The following is a 6,231-nucleotide window of genomic DNA, read 5'->3' as shown; positions in this document are numbered from 1 at the left end:
ATAACAATTTTGTTGTTCGTGTCAATCGACATGGGTTTGGGGCTTTGTGAACATGTGTGATTCCTATCATGCTTTACCCACTATTGTATTTGATAAAAATGTTGTAAATGGGATTAGTTTAATGTAAACTCTTCTCTTTGGTCTAATCGGTGTTTGATTTCGTTCAAAACCTAGTAGCGTAGATATTTTATAAAGAAACGGGTAGGTACATTGGGTCTTTCATTCTGATTCAGTAAAACAGTTTTAAAAAGGAGTAAACTGTAAAAATAATGTTTGAAAACATTTTATCCTCCCAGGTAACAATCTGCAACATTGACGTAAATCGATGAAACCATAATAAACACCACCATAAAAGAGATGATTGGAAATGGTTATGACATAAAACATCAACCTCCCATTCCTTTAATTTACAAGCCAAATGCTGAATAAAACGCATTCAGGCAAAATTATTAGCAGTTACAATATTCCCAATGGCTATAAAGCTGACGGGACGAATTAAAAAATATCACCAATAAACGGGAGGTTTTCCAATAACGTTATACAATATAAACATAAAATATTTTATCCCCCTTTTTAACTCAGAAAAGGTAGACAGAGGAATACATTCATTGTAAAATTTACTTTCACCAGTTATGCTGGCTCGACTGGAGTAATACCACGACTTCACAAGAAACCGACGTGAAACAACGCTTGCGTTGTGTTTCATTGTGTGAGTGAGGTTACCGGAGGCCCTATTAGCCCCATCCCAATCCCCGGTTCCCCAACAAACCTTCAATTCCTAAACCCAAAACGTCGGCAACGCACTTGTAATGCCTCTGGTGTTTTGGGTGTCTATGGGCAGAGGCGATTGTTTACCGCCTGATCGCCCGATAGTGATCCGCCTGCTCGTTTACCCGCCTATACTATAAAAAAAGTTATGTTACTGTCGTGTTTGATGGGCAGCTATACATCGCACAGATCTAAAATAACGGGTTTTCTATAAATAAGTTCATATTAAAAAACTTTTTAAAAACAAGCTTTTATGCAGCTTAGAATTTATGGTTTTGCAAATACTTTACGTTTTTCATCGGTCACTTGTCATGTGTCATCACATCGGTTTTAAAGTTAAGTTGTAAAATACCACTTCACACTCATACATAAATACATACACTGCAAGTTAAGTAAATGCTTGTAAAACTACATCACTTAAAAATTCAGGGGGTAAAAACAAAGCGACGTCAAGTTTATTAAAAAACCCAAATCGGAACTTACTGATTCCGTTTATTACTTTTACTTTAATCGAGAAGGACTCCTTTACAGGGCTCGTTAAACGAACTTTATTGCTCTAGCCAGCACATAAAAGAGCCTAAGCTAAGCCATGTGAAATCAAACTTTATTAACTAATACTCAAAGTTGACATTAAGTTTTATAGTCGCCAAGGTGTAAAGTTAGTAAATTCGACGTTTATTATGCAAGATGTCTTGATTAGGTCGTCACTGAATAGTTATTTTGTTAGATATTTAATTAATTGACATGTTAAGGGGCTTCTCAAGTAATCCCTATATTCATAAAGGGTTTATTTCTTAAATGCTGTATTAAACTTAATTGAGTGTCCCTTTTAGGATTAAGTGCCGAAGACTTTGAAGTTAGGCCTCGGCCTCGAATTTTGCGGGCAGCGGGGCGGCGGCGGCGGCGGCGCGGGAGCGGGGCGGCGGCGGCGGACCCGTTCTCGAAACTAGCGGGCAGATCGCGCGGCACTACAGCGGTGTAGTGTTGTGTTCGTGGCTGTGTTGTCGAGATATTTGTTTTTATTAGCGAACGAAATCTTTTTGATTCAAATTTATTCCTAACGTTCGACTTACTGTGGGCAAAAGAAGAAGACTTACTATAGGGCAAGGAAAATAAATGGCGAGTTTTATCGAAATTATGAAGAACAAAGACAAAATCCCGACAAATTCTATGACTACACTAGAATGAGTGTAGAAACTTTTGGCTATATTCTTGAAACTATCAAGAGATATTTCAGTTTTTGCTTTAGTCTTCAATATTCAGTTCGTTTTTTATTTCTTCCCATAATTGGTTAATTTTTCTTCTATTTTTATGGTTCACATCTTTGCTGTTCCATATGGGTGTCCTCTCAAAGATTGCCGAAATCATTTGCTCTTGCACGTCCGAGGACATTTTGATACGTCACAAAAAAAATGTAGGTACACAACACTATACTACAATGCAGACGCGCAACACGGGCGGTCACCGCTTGACTGGAGTGCACCGCTCGTTGCCCGCTCCCGCGCCGCTCCGCCGCCGCTGTGTTCGAAAACCGGTCCATTTGATTATACGCATAAGATCCTGCCGCTACCGCGCCGCTGCCGCTGCCGCCCCGCTGCCCGCAAAATTCGAGGCCGAGGCCTTAGAGATTGTTATGTTATGACTGTTGTATTTTGAACGACCAATTCGAATTTCATGCACGTATTAAATTCTCTTTGTTTTAGTTTTAAAATGTAATTATGTTATATTGCCATTGCCGATAGAATGTACTTATTAACTAAAAATTAACAACTAAAAACACGAAACTAGCAGAGCTTTTCTCCATTAATTAAACCGTTATTTTTAGGATGTCTCACGATAGTTGCTATAAAAGTGTGTTTACTTATTTACTTCGCTGGCTCAGCGACCCAAAAGTGGATCTTGAAGTGTATTTTCTTAGGTATTTTAATTTCTAATTTTTTGCTTTTAACATATTTATGAATTGAATTAGCTTGGTGTGTTTTATCAGTCTAAATGTAGCAAGAAATATTAGTTCTTGCAATTATAAAAAAATATATAATCATTAAGCTAATCAGGTGAAGTGTCCTAAAAACTCTTGAAACTACTCCCCCAACATTTAATACCTATTTTTCCAAATTAAAAGAAAACAGAGCGTGTCTTGTGAAATGTAATCATGGAACCAAGACCATATCTAGTTAATAATCTCCCAGTAAAAACTGACAGCGAGTCGCCCTTTAATAACTTAACTGAACTTAATCTAAGTTCCCAACTTTGATCAATTTATTCTCTATGAGGAGACGTAATGAGAAAAAGATGCGTATTTGACAGAGCGTGCTATCAAATAATCTGTTTATGATCAAACTGACATTAGTATCATTTTGTAATATTAATCAACCAAGATGTGGGTGTTTTTGATAATTAAGTAGTAGTAGTATAACAACGATTTTAAAATAGTTCCCTCAATTCCCCCTTCCCAATCTTCGCAATACCTGATTTCCAAACAACAACCCTTAAATTCCTAACCCCCACAAAGCCGGCAACGCATTTGTAACGCCTCTGGTGTTTCAAGCGTCCATAGGCGGCGGCGATTGCCTTTTATACCTGAAGGGGTAGGTAGAGGGACCATAATACCGCTATACAATGTACACCAACTTTGCACCATTTGTATTATAAGTCCCATGTTATAGGGGTGAGCCTATAGCCATATACTACTACTACTACTGGATTACTACTGGACACATTTCTAGACTCCGTGCTACCACTACACTGAGAAATTTTCGAAATACCGAAAAATAGTAATTCAAGTGTGATATTAAATAATAAAATGGTAACATTGATTCTTTTGTTAACTTTATATGGTGAAGTGAAATGTAAGGTATTCGCGTTTTGAACGTCAACCTGAACGCTTGTTGTAACGTCGCAAGCGTTGTTTAATTTCTCCGATAAGAAGTGGATCCATTTATTTATTATTATAAGTAGTTATATACGCGGTATGTAAATATTAAATAGTATAAATGTTGCAGTCTGGTTCTGTGTCAAAGGATTTGTATGTTTATTTGTCTGTTCATTAGTGCACAAAGCTACTAAACAAATTTTCACAACGTGAAAATCTGCTCAAAGGTGTATTTATTTCCACAGTTTAACGCAGTTAAATACTACAATTTCGTGTAAGAAGACTGCAAATAATATTAAATGCAATACATAAAAAAATAATGTCAGATAAAAATCTCAACATGACATGGAAAAACATGCATCTTTTCCGAAATCCTTTCAACCTCGGACACTTAAAAAGTGGTGGGCGAACCTTTCTTACATGAATAAACATGTTCATAAGGTAAAAAAAATGTTCAGCAAGGTTACTAGGGCACCATGTGTAATAGCATGTTTATATGTCCCGGTTTCGTTCGCCCCTGTAATTTATGAGTTCCCATAAAAGCGAGTTTGGGTCGCCTTACTTACGATATGATTTGCATTTTTTTCTTTAGAACACGTGTTGATGGTCGTATTTGCATAGCTGAAAACTTTTTAAATGTAATTTTCTGTTCTCTTTTTTTTTCTTGTTTATTTGCATAATTTTAACGTGCTGGATGTTTTGAACGAGGTTGACATTTTTTTTTTAATAAAAAAGAGGTTATACAACTCTTTTTGCTTTTTTCTGTTTTCCTCTAATTTTGGCTTTGCACATCTAATTAAACATCTTTTCAGAGAATTTCTAAAATGTTCATAAAATAAAGTCCAATTTGCCTAAATTGAAATCGTCTTTGTCTAAACCTAATTTGAACCTTAAACCTAGTTTGCATCAGCTGCTGTCAAGGAGTGAAACACTAAACTATCTTCAAGTCACGTTGCAGCATGGAACTCTGTACTACGTGTTTTACGTCACAATACAACTGAGCCACAAGAGACGTGATGCATTTCAATAATATCTATAAATATTTTACAAAGATATTTATTTATACGTTGAAAACATCTCCATACTCCCTACTACAAGTTTATGCATTTTATTGAGCGAGACTTTGTAAGAACTGTATCCTAATTTTAAAAGTATGACAATACAGATACTGGTGGTAGACCATCATACAAAAATAATACACAAAATGTTATACACCCCGAAAAGTAAACAAAGTCTAATATTAAATATTAACACCGAACAGAGGAAAATAAATCACACATATTTCGGTAAACACACGTAATATCTCAGAGTAGCATACTGTTCCACCTGTAATTTCTCTAACAAGGAAATCCAATTATTCCATAGATGAACCCATAAACTACTGGCCAAACCACACACGCATAGGGCTGTCCAATAAAACGTCGGGCCAAGCAAGTACAAGTAGCAACCCTAGCCGTGACGCAGACTTAAGGGTAGGCTCTCATTTATTATTCTTTTTTTATGACGCATAAATTCCACCGCTTGCTGTAATCGGACCTTGTCCTTTACAGATCTGCATATTTTTTACTCGGCTCCCATTGGTTCTGGTGTGTTATGAGTTGGTGGGAATTTGGAGAAGGCATCAAGGGATTATTAGTTTCATCACTGCGTGTGTGAGTGTATGCTTCTGACGCTAGCATTGTTCTTTGAAAAGTCAGATGTGATTTTGATTTAGCAGTGAATTTTTTTTTGTCATTATTCGCTGATAAAGCTAAACCTTTTAAACTGCGATCTCTAACCCCATTTGCCGAGGGAGGAGATTATGGCACATTATGTGGAGAAAATATATCAACAGCAGTCCAATGTCCGGAGCTGCGGACTACATTTACGTTTACCAGGGTTCGAAAAGGAGTAGGAACGGGGTGGTTTTTAGTCAGTAAGAGTATACGCTATAACACTCCCTCGTGCTTCGCCCATGGCGGGAGAAGGATTAGATGATATTCCCCCTTTAAAAAAAAAAAAAACCAGCAGTCCAATAGTGAACTACCACAAACTACTGATGGAGATCTCTGATCTAAACGTAAACATAAATGCAAATCCCAAAGCTATCTAAACATGATCCATATTCAATTTAAATTCTTTTATTCTTTATCAAATTGAAATGGCAGAAGGCGAGTAGTGGAGTACATTCGATTGCATCGTGCGGAGTATAATGTCTGTCTGTGAGAAACTACCGCTGTACGTCTACTAGACAAATCGCTCCCTCAAATGGAAGATTACTGTAAAGCCGGGGTTTTATTACACCGAAGTGTGTGTGTATTGTTATTGCAGCGATTTTCGTTTTGTATTGCAGTGGGTGGTGGTTGTAAGTTAGTAATGATGTTGGTACGTGATGGTTTCCAGATACGCGAAGCCTTTCAAATTTTGGAGTAATCTCTACTGTGGGTGCTGGCTTACAAGACTTGTAGTAGGTTGTTGTACCTAAAAGTTTAAAGGTTTTGGAGTGCCCAAATCAAATCATATTTGTTGATCGATTGCAGTTTTTGGTAAATTATGAATAAATGAATGAATAACCAAGTTGAAGAGTTAGCCAAGCATGTTTTTTAAACTAA

The sequence above is a fragment of the Spodoptera frugiperda genome, chromosome 3, assembly GCF_023101765.2.
Source record: "Spodoptera frugiperda isolate SF20-4 chromosome 3, AGI-APGP_CSIRO_Sfru_2.0, whole genome shotgun sequence".
NCBI classification, from domain to species: domain Eukaryota; kingdom Metazoa; phylum Arthropoda; class Insecta; order Lepidoptera; family Noctuidae; genus Spodoptera; species Spodoptera frugiperda.
Note: the sequence above shows the minus strand (reverse complement) of the source record.